Source organism: Ambystoma mexicanum, chromosome 6q (assembly GCF_040938575.1).
Source record: "Ambystoma mexicanum isolate Mex_15411 chromosome 6q, UKY_AmexF1_1, whole genome shotgun sequence".
In the NCBI taxonomy this organism is placed as follows: Eukaryota; Metazoa; Chordata; class Amphibia; order Caudata; family Ambystomatidae; genus Ambystoma; species Ambystoma mexicanum.
In genome coordinates this window covers 1657239348-1657258774 of record NC_090937.1, presented here as the reverse complement: position 1 = coordinate 1657258774, position 19427 = coordinate 1657239348, and the positions used below count along the sequence as shown (strand labels likewise).

Genomic DNA, 19427 nt, shown 5'->3' with positions numbered 1-19427 from the left:
TCCATTTTCACATGCCACCCTCTCAGCTAGTCATAGATGCCATTCTGTATCTGTAGTCTGTACTGTTCATCAGATTTTCCCCCACTTCATTCATCCCCACAAACATGGGCTTCTTTTAAAAAAAAAATGTAAACAAGATAGCTGTGTGCCTTCTTTACTACAGATGAACACAAACAGAGTTGGAGTGCCCTGTGCACCAAAGCCTACAAAAGACTCATGCTAGTTCACCTCGATCTGGTGAATGGTCACTGCAATGAACTCCTTCGCAGGCTATGGGAAATCCAAATCCCGGAAGGTGCACTGTGGAGGTTGAAGTCCGATGTTTTTAGTTGCACAATTGCCCAGGACTGGTTGGATTTGTTCATGTAAGGTGTTGCTGAAGGTCTGTAAAGAGAAAGCGAGAGACTGATCTGAGAAAGGGCAACATAGGCTCGGAGCAGTATTAAAATGGTTTTCACACATGAAGGAGAGAGAGTTAACTGCTTGTAACATTGAAGCTGCACCAGAATAATCATTAGTACAATGTTAAAAGAAAGTACCAGCAACTACCACCATGTGCCAGTCATCAGTTGTATAACGCTGCAATATATACATTTTTGTAATGTTTTCATTCTGGGGCTTTCAAAGTGCACTTTGCGGAGCTCACATTACAAAATTAATTTGCTGCAGCCCTTCAGGCACCCGATTTATAAGCACTCTGTGTGTCCTTCGCTGAAGTCCTGTTAAAAACAGCATTGGCAAAGCCACTGAGATCCTGTTCAAACACAAGCATTGACAAAGCCAACATTTTGGCCTTGTACATACGGTGTAAGCTTCTGCCAGGCACTGCTATTAGATCATGATGCCCAGGAACTTGCACCATGTTTCTGCTTCTACAACAAAGGGTGGTTAATTCTGTTAAAGCTGTGCCTGGCAAGTGTAGCTGTGCTACAGCTGTGCCTGACCACAACAAGGGATGAAGGGGTGAAGGTAGACAGATCAAGCACAACACAAGGCAGTGAGCCGAGGTCAAAGGGGGAGGTGGTTAAACAGCAAGAGGAAGCAGCACAGGCTGACAGTTAAATACCAGAGGTGCAGATAAGCAAGAAGGAGCAAGTCAGAGAACATGTTGTAGATCAGAGAGAAGAGGGACAAGGGGGTAAAAAAGAACGTGGAGGACAGAAGGCAGAGAAGGGGGGAAATTAAGGAAAGCGGTGCAAAAGTCAGATCCATGGTTGCAAGTAGGTGCAACATTGCACAGCCCAGGAGGCAAGGTATCAACCAGATGGTAAAAAGCAGAAAGGGCAGCCAGCTAAGTAGGGTGAAGGAGTTGTAAAGCGCAGGGTTGGGAAAGACAGACGACATGGGGGTGCATAACCTTGAGGTGCATAATTATTTACACAGGGAGCCCTGACAGGGAGAGACCCCTCTTCCTGCCAGGGCTCTCACTGGTGACTTGCGCCGTTTTATATTTTCGGCATTTTTTGTTGAAAAATGCCGAAAATATAAAATGGCACAGTTAGCATGATGCGGGAGGGTCGCGGCCGCGGCTGCTCCTGGTCCGTGCCATGGCCCAAGGGCCTTGCCTTGGGCCACGCCAGACCAGTACGCAAGGCCCAGGGCACTGGCAGGCAGACGTGCGCTGATGCTGCTGCTGCCCAGTATGGGTCTAGCAGCGCCAGCGCACGCCTGCCTGCCAGTGCCCTGGGCCATGCATACTGGTCCGGCGTGGCCCAAGGCAAGGCCCTTGGGCCATGGCACGGACCGGGGCTTAACAAAGTAGGCCCAGCCGGCGGACCCCGCCTTGGTGGTAGCGGGCAGCCTGCTACCACCAAGGCGGCTCGCCCCAAGTTGACGGCAGTCAGCTCAGCAGCAACACTGAACGACGTGTAGGCCCCATGGCCTACACGTCGTTCAGTGTTGACTGGGCCTGTGGCGGGCCACGTGGCGGGCCACATAGTTTGGGCCCGGGGAGGGGAGTGTAAGTGTAACACTCCCGAGTCCCCGGGCCCAAACAGAGAAGAAAGTTAAACACAACACACAATGGGGTACTTACCGCGCTGGTGGCCTGGTGCAGCAGCACTCGTCGTGTGTGTTGTTGACTCAGCTCGGCTGAAAGAAAGAGATGGGTGTGAAGGCGGCGCAGGCACACGCACACACCCTGCGCCACCAGTCATAAACATAGATACAGTAATGTAATTGGCTGTTTGCCAGCCAATGACATTACTGTATCTATGGCAGGGGAGGGAATATAAGTGCGCTGTTTGCGCACATTTTAATTCTGGCGGGGCCACCCCTGAAGCACCCCACCAGGCTTCTAATTAAAGGGGCTACGTAGAGTGTGTGGAGCTACAAGCTCCACGCACTCTACTATAAAAAAAAATATGCTAAATTGGGACGCGCCCCGCTGCTGGGCCAGCCTGACTATTATTTCCTTGCCACATCGCCCCCGCGCTGTTGGCAAAGGAAATACAGCAGCATCTTCTAGGCTAAAAGATATTCAATCAGAGAAGTTCTCTGATTGAATCTCTTTTAGCCTCTCTCTTTTTTTTTGAGAGGGGGCGGCGCCCGGCCGCCCTATCATAGCAGCCGCCACTGTGTAGGACTCTAAAGATTGATGGATACTCACAGTACCCCTGGGACAAGCAAGTATGTTTCAGTTGAGTTTGGCGAAATGCAAAGGAAGCCAAGTCTTGTGAGTCCTTGTGCAGCGGGATAGAGAAAAATGCATTCTTCAAATCGATCACCGTGAAATATCGAGCTTCCACTGTGATACTGCAAAATATTGTCACTGGAATGGGAAATAAAGCAAACTCTGCATCTGCAATCTGATTAATCGGTCTCATATCTTGTATAAATCTCCACGACCCTCCCTTCGATTTTTTAATAGGATACACCGTGGTATTGCACAATGATTCCCATGGCACCACATTGCCCTGATTCATCAGTGCTGAAATGGTCTTAAATATACCCTCATCAGCCTCTCGATACCTGAGGTACTGTCTTGCTCGAAGAAAGATTGCCCCTGGCTTCAACTTTATTTTGACTTGCCCTATCCCAATTAACAGACCTACCTCATAAGGGCCTGTAGTCCAAAGGACACTTGGCACCTTTTCCAAGTCTTCCTCAAAAAATGATGGATGCTGTAGCATTATTGCCATTCGCTGTGGGACTTCCCTCTTCTCTATTCTTATCCTGTATGTGATGCTCATGAAGAACACCACTTCATCGCCTGTTTGGTCTTCCCTAAACATGTCGGCATCAGTGATTTCAGTCAATCTGTACCCTTCTTGGAGAGCTATTACTGTCCTCCATGGACTAACCTCATCATCCGTTCCTTCGAGCATCGCCATTTCCCTTCATACTATGGCTGCTTCTATTTGTATATTGATAGTCTGTCCTCCCCCTTCGTCCATAGGTATCTGTGCTCTAAACAAAAATTTGTCAAGTATCCTCACAGTTTTTCCCAATAATCCAGGTAGCTATGTCAATAGAATGCTCATGCCATGCAAGAAAACCTCTGGCTCTACTGGAATGCCTCGCATTTCCACTTGCCTTGTGAACACCAGTAAACATTTGCCCACATTTAAGTAGCATATTCCTGGAGTGTAAACACACTATTCCTTGGTCAGTAAATGAAATCATCATGTTAAGTTTTGTCATCAAATCTCTTCCCAAAATGTTAACTGGTGTCTGTCACGAATATAACAAAGGAACAGACATGTCACACTCTCCAATTGAGTCTGGTAATTCATCAGTAAAAGGAACTTGACTTGTAGCTCCAGGGAACTCTTGAGCATTCATGCCATTTCCTGACACTGGATATTTTCCCTCTCGTATATATGAACGAATAGCCCCAGTGTCTACTAGACATGGAAAAGATTTGCCTCCTATTGTCACATCCACCCTTGGTTGCTTTTGGGGTTCCGGTCTCACAGATAGTACTGAACACATCAGTTCACCCTGTGAGCTGTTCTATTGTGGGTAAAGGCTCATCCCCGTTCCTGTGAAAGGATTTCCTCCTACCACAGTGGCACCTCCTATTCTAGGTGTCAGTAGTTGTCCCGTGTTTGCATACTGTTGTGTCTGCATATGGGCCTGTTGTGACTGCCCTTGTGTGGATTCATTTGCATTTGCTCTGGTTACTGCGCATGTTGTATTTGCGGCGCTTATGTCTGATACACTGTCTGATCTTAGGCAAATCCTTCCTCAGTTTGTGTGCTATATGGTGGAGGATAAGCTGTCGCCCCTCTTGTGAATTGTACATCCTGCACATTCCCTTGGCTCCAATGTGTCCTGTCATCCCAAAAGTCCAACATACTGGGTGTACTTGTATGACATGTGCCCCTTGGTCAAATCCTCCTTAAATCTGGTTCTGATTCTGTGCATTCTGAAACCCACCTTCCTCTATAGCCTATACCGCTGCCTCGTGGCACGAACCCATAACCGCCTTGGTCCATCAGGCACTGATTACTCGCCTGCAATGCATCCACTGTTTTCTGCACTCCCAATCCTTCTCTGCTTGTCAATAATGCCCCTTCTATAGCATATTTTGACAATGTCTTCTGAACTAACTTGGCTTCCTCGATTTGTCTGGCCTCATCTTTTTTCGTATTCTTCTCTTGCAGTAACCGACAGTGATGCACTATCATCAGCTGTATCTCAGCCAACGGTTTGGCTTTGATTCCCACCTATTTCTTCATCTGCCTCTGAACTGTCTCGGGCAACCCTTGAAGTAAAATGTAGTAAAATAATGCCACCGTTTTTCCCACGGCTCCCTCGTCTCAAGTTGCCACTGCTCTTGAATATCGTGAATTTAAACAATAGGGTCTTCATATTCCTTCATCTTATGTGTCATAATTGCTCCCATATCCTATGTATTAGGTACTGACCCTGAGAGCCATCCAAACATCTGCTCTGCAATTATTAAACGGTGCTCCATCATGTGCTGTGTTTTGTGCTGTCACATCTGCATATCCTGCTCTCCTCCATATTTCATCAGCTCTCGCCCCAAGAATAGCTGCCAAAAGACCCTTAATGTCCCCTATGGCCGGTGTATTTCTTCCTGTCATTTTTTCTAACTTGTATATCCATTTCCCAGCGCCCGACGTCAAACTCGCGAGCTTGCTCCTTAGGTTATCCTTGTCCATCTGTGGCCATGGAATATACTGCAGCCTTGTTCCCGCTTTTTCCAGTAAGGGAAACTGCGTACCGCCCAACTCGCAATCTGCTCCCATTGTGAATCAATCCATAGCAGGGACAATTGTTCCTGACCATCTCCTTGATGGTAGCAATCTTAATCTGCTCATATATGGTGGTGTTTCTCTCTTTTCTCTATATGATCGTCCTCAGGGACATTCTGCATATGCTATGGGATCTGGCATCCTATCCTTAGCTTGTTCAAAATCTGACCATTTTACTTCTTTGTCTATCTGCAGACTTCCTTCCGGGGCACATATGCTTCCTTCCTCTGCCCCAAGGAAAGATTCTCTTTCTTCGTCTGACATATCGAGTCCCCAACTAGTGTGACTCTCATCCCTTTACCCTTATCTAAGTTCAGTCTGCTTAAGGGCAATGCTCTGTGCTCAAGGCTGAATGGATTTTGTTCTTTGTTTCGTGATTGAAATTTCAGGGACACATCCCCTTTCTCTCGATTAACATAGTTGCTGCCTCCCTTTAATTCTTGATAGTCCTTATCAATCCTATCCCTGATGCTTCCTATATCAAAGTGTTCCTCTTCTAATACTACTCTAGATGTCCCTAACATTGCTTCCTTTATCGGAAGCAAATCTTCTATTCTGTCCTATCGTATTGCTGGACTTGGCCCTACTGGCTCCTTTCGAATAAGGCTAGACTCAGAATCCCTCTGTCTCATTATTCATTCGAATTCTTCATCTAGTTCCCTTTATTTTCTCGCCTCCCATCTGATTCTGTCTTCCTCCTGCTTTTGTTCTTTCTTTCTAACTCCTGCCCTCCTTTCTTCTTCCTCTCTTTCATCTGTGTTTTCTTTTGTCCCTTAATTGCTGCGCTTCCACCTCTTCTCTCTTCCATCCATGTGTTCCATAGTTCTCTATTATCATATTTTCTTTGCTCTTCTGTCCTTTCTTCTTTGTTTTGTTGCTCCTCCTGATACATCTGTTCTTGCCGCTCCCTGCTCCTTCTTCTATGCTCGTCTTCCTTCAATCTCTTTTTTCATTCTCTGTCTTTTCTATCCTGTTCATCCTTGTCTTCTCTTTGCCTAAGCTACTCAATGCTTTTCCCATCTAGCTTGAGAAATATCTGTCCACCCATCCATTTGTTCTGCAGGAGCGTTACCTCCTCAGCTTTAACTTTCTCTCCTTTCCATCTCTTAATCCCTCTTTCTATTTCTGTTGACACATTCGATTGCTCACTCTTCTCTTCCTTGTCTTGTATGATCCTAAAGATCTCCTCTTTTCACTTATTCTCCTCTGTACTATCATCACTGCTATAAGTGGGCGGTTCGTATATCGGATTACTGTATCCTGCCGCTGCTTTCAGTTCCTTTAAAGGATACAACCCTACTTCTTCCGCACTTGCGCCTTTCACTTTAGATGAGGTAAGAAGAGCAGAGGGATCGACAGCTTCCTCCCTACACTGGCTAGCATCCACTCCTCAGGTGGCGGATCTTCCCTCTATTTCTGGTACATTTTTTAGAGCTCTAGGATCACTAGTCTTTTCTCTAATTTCTTCCCCGTGTATGAAGCGTGCAAGTATGTGGTCAAGTGTTGCAATACTGCTTTTGACAGTGATCCCACTTGTGGCCATGGCATGAACATCTTATCTGCCGTACCTTTCACCCATTCCGCACTATACTGTTTGAGCTTGGACATATGCTTTGTCAGTGTCTTACATAAGTGCACCAGAGGAGTGTCTCCCATTGTGACGAGTCTCAATTGACTGTCAATACTTGCCAGACTTAATGAAATACTCTCACCACCTTTTTTAATGCATTCGAAAACAACAAATATGTTCACACCCCAACAATCACTGCTAAAAAGCTCTATCTTTTCAATTAAATCTGTCTATCTCTGCATTGGTTCCAACCACTTCACTAGTTAGTCACTATAGCTCCTTTAACTTTGTCTCAACCTTTTATCACCTTTTTCGACACCTTTACTCAACACATAATACATAGACAGACTAGTCGACTCTATACATCAGTAAAAATACTTTGTGATCGCACTTCTTCTTTTGTCTCTAATTTATACCCTGTACAGGGTTTAACTCATCTCCTTATGTGAACCTGTTCACACGTAGCCTATTTGATTCCCGCTAGAGTGTGAGATGACTTCTCCTGGACTCCCTTGAGCCAGGATTCTAGGTGCTACTATCTATTTGCCATTACTTAAACTTTATCACAACCCCGTCCCTGTAATTTGCCATTCCCCTTAGTCTACTCACCATTCATCCGTTAGTTGATTCAAGGCCTTCGGAATCGTCTCCTCCTCCAACCGACTACTTCGCCTTCCCTCCGCAGAGCACCTGTTGGAAACCAGATAGGGATTTCACCAAAGAGGGACCCTGCCCACTGTCTCAGTTCTACTTGCAAGTTTTCTATTTGGCCGCTCTCCACAGGAATCCCTGTGATCTTCCGGCTAGATGCCGATGGATGTCCGATCATCCAAAATACTGGAGCAAACCTCGGTCGATGGATCGAAATCATCCGACACTGCTACCACATGAGCATGTCATCGTTTGGGTAACATGTCATGCAGTTGATGGGAAGCAGAGTAATTCATCTGACACTGCCACCAAGTGGACATATGCTCCTTTGTGTAAAGTGTCATGCGGTGGATGGGAAGCAGAGTAAATCTTATAGCAAATAACGGAACTAACTCAGGAAGATGGCAAAATATTCTTCTTCTGTTGCATTATCAATTGTGTAAAACAAGGAGTTACAACGGACATCAACGGATGTCAAATGACCTTTCTCAATGCATTTCATAAAAAATCATACTTTTATAGCAGAAATTCATCATATGTGACATCATACTAAGTGCCATTTAAGAAAAACCTAGGGAAGGTTGTGATCGGATCAAGGGGAACATATAAGTATACCTTCTATAAGGGGTTGGGTTGTGATTGGACATCTACTGTAAGGTGGACGACTTAAGCCTGCCTCTAGTGCAAGTCATCTTCGACAATTATTAGATACACGGTACATCATTGGCTCTCAAACTATAAGACCTTTGTTATATGAACCTCTACAATTGGTTGCAACACTCGTGCCAGTCTGGAACATTCAGTGCACTTAGTAGCTCGTAGACCCAGACCCAGTGCTAGGCAGTGGACCTTACTTTACCTCCCCACCCAATTAACCCAACTTTTCTCATCACCCACACCCATGCCTTCTGCCATGAAAATTGTCTTTGAACTTGGCCTTACAGAGAATCCTTGTCTCTGGAAATATAAGGGAGTGTGAGCACACGCTTATCGTAGTTTCGGAACTCAATGCCCAACTCTATTTTCATCCTGGGCTCACGTGACAGGAGACCACGATCTGGTCCATTTTGCAATAATTAAATGTCTTAACTGAATAAAATTTGGCATGCATGGTGTTCTTTATTTGCTCTGTATATGACGTTCTTTATTTGCACCTTGACAAGGAGCATTTCAGCTGCTCACGTTTGCTGCTTTGAGAACAGATAACCGGCCTTGGCTTTCTCCAACTTTGATACCGGTCCAAACAGCTTCATCATTCAAGTGCACGATCTCCGGCTAATACTTTGCGGTGACAAAGCTTTCGATACTTCTTTCTCCGTGGGTCTGAGTTTATTAAATATGCGACACCGATGTCCAGCTTCTATACAGTGGCGGCTCCGCCTGAAATCTACTTACTACTTATAGCCAGCGTCTAAGGTTACTCGATCTACTTGCGTTACTGCTTATGAACAGTTATTGAATGACTTGCATTTTCTGCAGTGCTCTTCACACGTGCAATCTTCTTTTCACACTTTAGGGTTACCTGATTCTTTACTTCATCATTAATTTCCATAAGGTTCAAGTATTCTCTTCTTCTGCCAGTCTTCTCAGGGCATCACGTTTGTCTCTTGTGACGTCACCAGCTCCTCTTTCTCTAATTTTCATATTCCTTCGGGGCGCTGCTCCGTTAGATTAGCGTCTCTGATAGGGATTTCTCAGAGGATATCTTTTCTAAAGAACTCTCTACGGGATAGTCACAACTGCTGTTGTCAAGCATGGCATGATTTCAGGCTCCCAATATACAGGTAGTAGGGGGGGCGGGACTTCCTGCAGAGGCATTCGGCTGCTCCTCTATACTTGGGTGCCTCCAAGTACTTCAGCACATTTGACCTCACTGCTGGCTATTGGCAAATATCCCTAGCAGAGCATGCCAAGGAGAAGACAGCATTTCCAACTCCAGAGGGCCTATACCAGTTCAGGGTAATGCCCTTTGGATTAAAAAATGTAACTGCCACTTTTCAGAGGCATGTGAACCATGTTCTAAATAGGATGGATGAATTCTGCTTAGCATATCTGGACGATATAGCAGTCTTCAGTGCCACCTGGGAGGATCATGTGAAACACCTCAGGATTGTGTTGCAGGCTCTTCACAAGGCCCACTTGACCATAACGGCCAGTATGCGCCAGATTGGACAAGGATCTTTGGTCTATCTTGGACATGAAGTTGGTGGAGGGAGGATTCAGCCTCTACGCAGCCATGTACAAGCAGTACAAGACTGGCCTACCCCCACTACACAGACCCAAGTGAGAGCCTTCGTAGGACTCACTGGGTACTGCCAAAATTCCAGAGCAGACTATGGCACCATAGCTGCCCCTGCGACTGCTCTCACTACTCCAAAGAAACCCAAGAAGGTAACTTGGACTGAAGATTGTTAGAAGGCCTTCCATGTCTTAAAAGACTCCTTGTGCCAGGCCCCTGTCCTCAGGGCGCCTGATTACCAAAGACCTTTCATTGTGCAGACAGATGCCTCTGACAATGGGATAGGAGCTGTACTATCACAAGTAGATGAGAAGGGTAAGGAACAACCTATTGGCTCTATTAGTCGCCAGCTTAAAGACCAAGAGCTCAGATGGTCCACAGTAGAGAAAGAATTTTTCTCTATTGTGTGGGCCCTAAGGAAGCTGAGGCCATACCTCTATGGGACCCACTTCACTCTGCAAACTGACCATAAGCCCTTAAAGTGGCTAATGAACATGAAGGGGGAGAATCCAAAGTTGCTTAAGTGGTCCATAAGCCTGCAAGGCTTTGACTTCACTATTGAGCATAGGTCAGGTGTCCAACATAGCAATGCTGATGGGTGGTCCAGAATGTTTAACCGACCTGAACAAGAAGCTCATCCAGAGGTGGATTAGTTCCCCCGGTCCTTAGACTGTAAAGGGCGAGTGTCTGGAAACATTTCATTTATGTGCAATTTTCCCCCCATTTATGGACCCCCAAACTTTTTGATTTTGTTTGGCTATCCTAACCTGACTTCTTCCAGTGGAGCCCAGCCTTCATCTGAACTCCCCTGGGCCTTTGCCTCACTTGTTATGGGGAAACTGAAATGTCCTTCAAACTGTCAGCACTGGGAATCTTTGTTTCCCTTAGTCTTTGACTATGTTGCCATTTTTTAGTAACTTTTTAACAGTGCACTGTGTACCTTCCAGTGCCGTGCACTGGAGTCTCTTTTGGTTTTATGGCCCTAGACATCCTCGAAGGATTTTTTGGTGATTGTACGAGTGTGCCTGGGATGAACTGGTGGCATCAGTTACGTTTCATAGGGTTATGCATCTTTTTACTGAATCAAACCGATTTTACCGTGTTTGGTTCAAGACTGTGGCCAGGTACAAAAATGGCCAAGGTTCTGTCCTATGACCTTTTTGTCCCTTGCCTTCACCCCGGTCAAATAACCTGGGTTTTACTTATTTGTGCATGCAGCCTCCAGCGAAAAACGATCTCTTTCGCGGGTTTCTGCCCGTCACGTGTGTGTTCCCAGGAAGTGGGCTGTGACTGTCTGGTTCCAATCCACACTACTGGTGTCAGGATGTCTGGAGGGCCTGAATGACTGAGACCACCATTGACTGTGATTGGTCCACGACTGGAATGCCTGCAAGAGAGCAGGTCTTCGATTGGAAGTCCTTGATTTTGGCAAGAAGCTAATGTTGGATAAGAGAAGGGGATCTGCATCCATTCCGGGTCAATCACCTGAGTTCTTGCCAAACTACAGAAGGAGCCAAGCCATCTGCACAAAGCAACGGACTTGTGAGACCACCAGAGATGCTTTGGATGGTTTTGGCACCCATCGCCCTCTGCTGTCCCATCAGACCCCTGCTTTCTTCTTCGAACAAGAAGGCCTGCCAAGGCGCTTCACCCCTTTGGAGTAGTGAGAAAAACTGCTCTCAGTGCCCCCTGCTTACCCAACGAATGAAGCCCTTTGGAAGTAATCCTGTGCCATCCAGTGAACTGTCCAGCTCTATCTCAGGGTATCCCACAGAACCGCTACGATCTCGAGTGCAAACCCGAGACTTGGGACATTGCTTGCTTGTGGTTGCATGTATTCTCCTGCCAAACTTCATTTAACTCTCTCAGCATCTGTGTTTCCCACATCACTACCTGGTGGTGAGGGTCGCAGTAGACCCCTTGCTGTTCTGCTCTCCTGTGCCCGGAAGCCTGCTGCACCAGAATTTTCTTCATACCTCCTTCGGAAGCTTAGAAAATGCAACTGTCCCATCACAGACAATCATTTTCCCCCACAGCCGCTGAGGGCCAGAGCGCCATGAAACTGCAGGACTCAAACCTACTAGCAACCTCGACTAAACTGGCATGACACCGATTTCTAGCTTCTATACAATGTCGGCTCCGTCTGCAGTCTATTCACTGCGTATAGCCAACTTCTAAGGTGACTTAGGGCCTCATTACACGGACGGCGGTGGACCAAGGTAAAATACCGGCACTGCCTTGGAGGAAAGGGGAATTACCGCCCTATTCCAAGGTTGGCGGGGCGGTAATTCCCCCTTCCCACATTGCCCTTCCCATTCCCATTTTTGCCCCATAGGGCATAATGAGAATGGGGAAGGTGCTAATTACGGTACCGCAAATTGCGGTACCGTGATTAGCACCCTGGTCCCTTTGCGGGTTGGTTTTTAACGCCTGCTAAAAAGCAGGCGTTAAAATACCAACCCGCAAAGGGACCTCGTAATCAGGCGGTAAGGGTTAACGGTCACCGGTACCATTACCGGTGACCGTTAAGCCTTACCGCCTTCTGTGTAATGAGGCCCTTAGTCTTCTTGCGTTGCTGCACCTGTACAACTATTAAACGGCTTTCATGTTCTGTAATGCTCTTCACACATGCAATCTTCTTTTTATATACAAGCATTTTCTCGATTATTTATTTCATCATCAGTTCCTATACGGTCCATGTGTTTTCTTCAGCCAGTCTTCATAGTGCGTCACGCTCGCCTCTTGTGACGTCACCAGCTCTTCTTTCACTCATTTTCATATTCCTTCGGGGTACTCCTCCATTAGGTTGTCGTCTCTTCGAGGATGCATCAGATATGGTTTTATCAGTGGGTATCTTTTCTATAAGATTCGCTGTGCAATGGTGACAATTGCTGGTGTTAAGCCTGGCACAATTTCTGGCTTCCAACATACAGGTAGTAGGGGGGTGGGACTTCCTGCAAAGGCCTTTGGCTGCTCCTCTACACAGGTCTGCGCCTTTGAAGGTTTTCTGAGGAGTAATACAGGCCAGTGGTACACCAGTCGGAGGGGGTGACAGAAAGAGTGGATTGAGGAGAAGCAGATCGATGGTTCGACAACAATGGATATTGCAAATGCAGAACACGTTCCCAGATGGCTTTTCCAAGGCTAATTTACAAACTTGGTTCATCTTGACCAAGCCCTATGTAGAAACTTTGAAATTAAATATATTGTATTCAGGTTGTTGGTGTTGTTCCAAAATGCCACAGCAGCAGCAATCTGTCTAATCTCCCTCAGGCGCAAAATTGGCAATTGACAACATTCTCTGACACCTGCATATCCATTACAAACAAATAAAAAGTGATTGACACATTCCTCTGAGCTGTCACAGCCTTTGCATTGGGTGTCCAGCAGAATAGACCATTTTGCCATGAAAACAGCCACCTTCAGAGTATGCATACGCAGTTGGAGGTTTGAAGCACAAGCGTAGTCTGGTGCCACACAATCTAAGTAGGGCCCAAATCCCTCCTTGTGCTTCGACAATAAATACAAAGAGCCTGTGACAGCACTGTGAAAGCCCTTTTTATAGTCCAGGTTGACCTTTCATTAATTTTGAGCAAATCTCTAGATCTGGGTAATAACCATTTAGTGCTAGACCAGATAGCAGTCAATTCCAGGGCCTACAACCCTTTGCGAAGGAACCTAAACCTGGAAAGGTAACCAGTACCAGAAACCTTCTGTAGACTTGTTAATGCTTCTCTGTATTTTGCAAGTTCTGGGGCACTCCTCAATCTAGTCCAATACGTCAGATGCTTAAAACGTTGGTGATAGGCTTGAAATTGCATTCCCAATAAAGACTGGCCATAGGAGCTCCCTTTGGCTGCATGAGTAGGACCCTCAGAAAATTATTGTTAGCCACATTAAGATGGGCATATGCACAGAGACCCCATAATTCGGCTCCATACGTACTTGCCACCCATGCCTGAGCCTTATACAATTTAAGGGTAGGGGAGACTGCTCCTCTCCCATGACTGTTGTGAAATCTGTGGACTCTGCTGGTGTACTTTACTAATGATGCCACAGCTTTAATGGGAAGGATCACCCATGACACTATCTTCTGCAAACCTTATCCCTAGACCAGGGATGTGCAACTCGCCGCCTCGAGGCCCGGAATCGTGATGAGCATTCAGGATATCCCTTATTAATATTCATGAGAAAAAATGTACATACATTTAAAATCATTAATGAGGGGTGTACTGAAAATCCAGCATGGATCTGGCCCTCAAGGCCGGGATTGGACTACCCTGCCCTAGATAATCATACAAACACACTTGCTCCAAGGCACAACCTATCGATTAGGATCTTCAACTTTCTTGATACATTTGAACTAAATGCCATCACCTTCATTTTTTCTGAATTGAGCAGGGCACAATTCCATATTATGTGATCCTAAAAGCCAGGAATGGGTCAGTACTGCATATTTGTCGTGACCTAAAGTGAGGCGTGTAAGTGAACAAATGGAGGGGCTGTATCCAGGAGAGCTCATGGAGGTGCCTGCTGCTCGCCGGTAGGCGGCGCCAGTGAGCAGTATTCGTGTAACTCATTAATAACAGCAGCTCCTGTGCATGTAATGTGCATATAAAGTGACATGTGGAGCCCTGGTGAAAAGAGAACAGGCCTTGTCTCTTGGCCTAGGCCAGAGCTTGTCTACACCACTGGGCAATCATTTAATAAATGCTCGTGCCAGTTCAGAGTCTAGAATGTCATGCGCATGCGCTGCAAGTTTGCTGATGCGAATTCATCGAGCAGTGTGAAATTAAAAAGCGATGAACGAGAGCAACACTCGTGTGAAAATCCATTGCATTCTGCATAAGAACCACCAGGTGGCAATCTTTCATCAGGAATCGGAGGAACCGCACTCCCATTCGGAGTAGGACGATTTGGCGCAGCCAGTTTGGCGCGGGCCGATTCACCGCGACCGCTTCGGCGCAGGAGTCGTTTGGGCGCGCCCCTTTTGGCACGCCCAGTTCGGCGCTGGGACGTTTCGCCGCGGGATCTTTTGGCGCCAGCAAATCGTGGCCTAATGCTTCGGGTTCCACAGTGCCAGGGAGTTGGCACAAACACTGCAAGCACCATCCGAATAGAACAGGAAAAAAAGTGTGTTTTTAAATAAATAAATATACGCTGTCTTTTCTCCACAGTACACTGAGCATTGTGATTGCCCAGCGCCCCCAGCCAGGCTGCAAATAAGAATTTCAGTCCACTATTAACTTTGAACCATTGCAGAAGTGTAATGAATGAAGGCTTTATGATGTCCATCACTAGAGGGGTGAATCTAAATGTACTTTAGATGTGATCACAGCCTGTCTCGAGTAATTGGAGTCACCCATCTGCATATAGAAAGAGCGACTGGTCCACTGCCTGAAGTCCACATAGGTGAAGTCATCAAATTATCCACTTCAATATGTTCACAACAATATTGGGTCATGCTTCTTGAGAGAGCCGGTGCAGGGGTGTCTGGCAATAGAAAGGGACACAAGAAATAGAGCGCAAAGTATTTTCATTTACAACAAAAGGTGCATTCATCGTGGGCCCTTGAAGAAGTGCTCGATATTTATGCAGCAAAGATGCTCTAGGTTAGCTCAAACGTGACATGGACAGTGGCAGAGATTGCATGACAGTGGGACAGAGGGAGCTGTTAGAGGAGAGAGGTGGTAGCTGGCAGGGGTGGGAGGAGAGATGGAGCAGAGAAGTGGTAGCTGGCGAGAGCTTTGGCCGCTTTGGCGCCGCCGCCAGTTCGGTGCGCCCATTTTTTATTTTTTTTTTTCGGTGCACCCATTTTCTCCTATTTTTTTGTTTTTTTTATCAGACTGTTGCCTCATGACGGTTAAATATGTAATTTTTCTGCCCCAGCCACAAGGGCAGTTTGGTCTTGTGGTTGAGTTCCAAGCCTCACAATCTTGCAGGCCATGGTTCGTGGCTGAGCTAAACCTTTCTTTATTTTCTCTGCAAAATAAAAATAATGGGATATTTTGAAACTACAATAAAATAAGAAGCTTTAGCTCAGCCACCAACCATGGCCTGTTATGTTTGCAAATAGGGAAATGAGAAACACAATGGAAATAAATGTGGTTACGCTCCCAAGTGAGGGACAGCCTGGCCTGGGTGGCGCGCCACGCCGCGCAAGGGCTCTTCACACACTTCTTTATTCCTTTCCTTCTAAACCACACTGACTTGATCCCATCCCAGCCACCGTCACTTCACCCCTCGCCTCCTGTCCCGCCCTCATACCCCGAAACACAAACGTCAACGTGACAATAAAGGAAACAGAATAGACATTCTAATCAAGAGTTTAAACTTTAGAGAGCTGTGAATACCAGTGCTGCAGCCACTTAGGTGGCAAACAGCCAAGACGTGAGGCATTCCACAGGCTGCCTCCACTGGAACCGCAAGCCAAGCAGGGCTGAGCCCTGAAATTAGGAAGCAGGTGTTTATATGTAGAACCAAGACCTGTCAAATACTGCAAATGAAACCTCTTGAAAGAGTGAAAACGGAACCCCAGTGATTTAACCAACATTGCACAGCGAGCAAGAAAGCAAAAGCTGCACCAGAAAAATCCTTACTTTGCAACACTTGAGAATAAATAAAAAATCTGGCGGTGGTTCCATACTGCGCATCACGAGGCCTGCAGGAAAGCATTCTGTGACCTGGTGATGTCTGTGGAAAGGAAAGACCACTGGCACTGGGATTATTCCATGCGGTCAGGAATGCCTTCACGCCTCTCAGAACAAGTGTGCAGCATTACAATCCAAAGCAGCGGCAAGGAAGGCACTGCTCCCTCGCACCCCCAGAGTGTGCAACGGTACCGAGGCAGGCATCATGATCGGCAGGACAGTGGCTAGGAAAGCATAACTGCTGAACCCAGATGCATGCCGATCCCATACCCTCACCAGAATGATTTGTCTCACACATTGTTTGTCGGTGTTGGCAATAAAAGGCTGTAGGTTTTATTGTACAGATATGGTTATGCAGATAACAATAATCACATATCATGATAAATAACATACTTTTTGGGCACCGGGACTTGGGGTTACCCCCTCTGGCCCGTGCCACCACACGTGAGCAGGTTGACGGCTGACCGCGTTCCCCCAAAAGTATTTCTTATTTACAACCCCTGGAAGCTAGAGTTGCTGTAATTTCACGAAATAAATATTCCATGCCCTTAATTGATAGATGGGTGCCGTCTTTGTGAAAAAAGGTCAGGGTCACCCAAAGTGAGGGCTGGGTGCTTTATGAAACCCAACCCTCTTGCCGCGCAACATTTTTCTAACCCTCTGTTGATTTTTCGTAAGGAAATGTCTACAGATTTGTAGCAGTTGGCCCCTTGCCATTTCTTTCTGGGTAGGATGGCCGAGAAGTATATTTCTGTTCCTTTCCAGTTACGTGAGATGCCTGCAAGGGATGAGCACATGTCCTCAAGTAACTTACTCCTCCCAAAGGATACTCGGTCATTGCCCCCTAGATGTATGATCAGGAATTCTGGTGGGTCTCTGTATGCGACTAGATCTGCTAGTGTTTCGTGGATTTCTGCCCAACGTAGGCTTCTGTAGCCCCACCATGAGGAAATGGTGTTCCGGAACGGTGGCCTTTCTTTGGTCTCCTCTGCCCATCGGTCCGCCCTGAAGATAAAAGAGTGGCCGACTATCCATGCTGAGTGAAGTGTGTTCCTCCCTTCGCCTGGTGTTTCTGTATGAAGGGGGGGAGAAAGAAAGGGTGAGGATGGCTGGCTAAATTAATTGTGGTCTGATGTACCAATCTGATTACCAGCCCCCTATGTTTTTCAGTTGTTGTGGGGCTAAACCTCCTTGCCATGATGAGGTGGCGGCCCCTATTCTGAAGGAATGGGTGCCGAAACCCTTGGGGTCCCACCCAGCATTGGTAATTGTTTTCATCAGCACCCCTTTAAATTGGTAGCGGCTTAGTGCTGAGGCATCCTTGTGGATAAAAAAACCTCCCCCCGGTCTTTGTGCATAGTAGAGGTTGGTAATACATACTGGGCAGTTTACTGCCTCATCGATACAACAAATGTTGATGGTTCTTTTTGCCCCGGTTTTTGATTGTTGGATTTCTATGCTGACACTCTCCTGTCTGACCCTGACTTCCATGACGCCCAGCCCGTTGCTGGCCTTGGTGCTGGATGCAATGAGTTATCCCACACGGAAAGCCCCGAAGTATGCTAGGAAAAAGGCTGTTCTGAACAGTATCATCTCGTATGGATGCCAGCATATAGCTTCCAGCTGGTTTGCAATTTGTACCAGTTTTCTGAAATCAAGGGGGTGGCGGGTGTCTACCTGGGGGCCCTCTAATCTGCCCCAACCCTTTAATGCATAAGCAATGAGGGCACTTTGGGTGGGGTCTGAATCACCCCGTATTTTTGAAAAATATGAGACTGCAACTAAGTGTTTTTCGGCCCAATCTCTCCTAAAACCCTGTTCATGTGCCCATTTTCATAATATTTCTATGTCTTTAATTGTTATTAACTCTACGTGTTCTATGCCTGTGGCTTTAAAAACTGTTTGCAAGCACTTACTGTACTGAGCTGCGGTGGTGCTTGCCAGTGCTTTCTCTGTCATCTCCATGAGGAAGCCTAGGGAGTTGGCACCTGTTTTTGAAGTGCCTGGTTCTTGTTGGACATCCCGGCCTTGGCTCTCTGGCGCTGGCGTTGATGCCTATATTATTGACACCAGTTTTTGAGGTGCCTGGTTCTTGTTGGGCATCCCGGCCTGGGCTCTCTGGCGCTGGCGTTGATGCCGTTATATTATTGACACCAGTTTTTGAGGTGCCTGGTTCTTGTTGGGCATCCTGGCCTGGGCTCTCTGGCGCTGGCGTTGATGCCTATATTATTGACACCAGTTTTTGAGGTGCCTGGTTCTTGTTGGGCATCCCGGCCTGGGCTCTCTGGCGCTGGCGTTGATGCCGTTATATTATTGACACCAGTTTTTGAGGTGCCTGGTTCTTGTTGGGCATCCCGGCCTGTGCTCTCTGGCGCTGGCGTTGATGCCGTTATATTACTGACACCAGTTTTTGAGGTGCCTGGTTCTTGTTTGGCATCCCGGCCTGGGCTCTCTGGCGCTGGCGTTGATGCCGTTATTATTGATTTCTCATTATATCCCAGCATTCCGCCGGTATCGGGGTCATCTGTTCCTGGGCGTGCGGCGCTAGCTCCCGGAATCTTGGCCACTGAAAGTGAGATAAAGCATCTGCTATTTTATTATCCGCCCGGCGATGTGCTTTGCTTTGACTACAATGTTTTCCTGTAGTGTGATTGCTGTGATGGCTCGTAGGACTTTCAGCACTAGAGGGCATTTGGTCGACTTTCTGTTTATGGAGCCTACTACTGGCATGTTATCGCACCAGACCAAGAGTTCCGTGTTCACTAGCTGCCTGCCCCAGATGTGTAGTGTTAGCCAGATGGGAAATATTTCTAGGAGGGTGATGTTTTTTGTCCACCCTGTCTTTTGCCATGAGTTGGGCCAGTGGCCTGCCACCCATTCTGAATCTAGTATGGCTCCAAAACCCTTGCTCCCAGCTGCATCGGTGAAAAGGACCTTTTTTGTCCATGTGTTCAAAGGCGTTCGCCACAGCGATATCCCATTGAAATTTTTGAGGAAATTCCCCCAAATTTCCAGATCTTGTTTCACCTCTGCACCTAGTCGGATGTGTAAATGGGGTTTGGTAAGTGATTTGGTTTTAAATTCCAGACTTCTGG

The 19427-nt window shown here is 46.7% G+C and overlaps 1 long non-coding RNA gene across 1 annotated transcript in view; it reads right to left on the bottom strand.

The window, feature by feature from the left end:
• LOC138516995 (uncharacterized) overlaps positions 1–19427 on the bottom strand; it is a 132159-nt gene that overhangs the window by 48447 nt on the left and 64285 nt on the right. Inside the window, exon 2 of the long non-coding RNA XR_011282339.1 lies at positions 229–384. This is a non-coding gene — a long non-coding RNA (uncharacterized lncRNA). The remainder of the gene's footprint in view (positions 1–228; positions 385–19427) is intronic.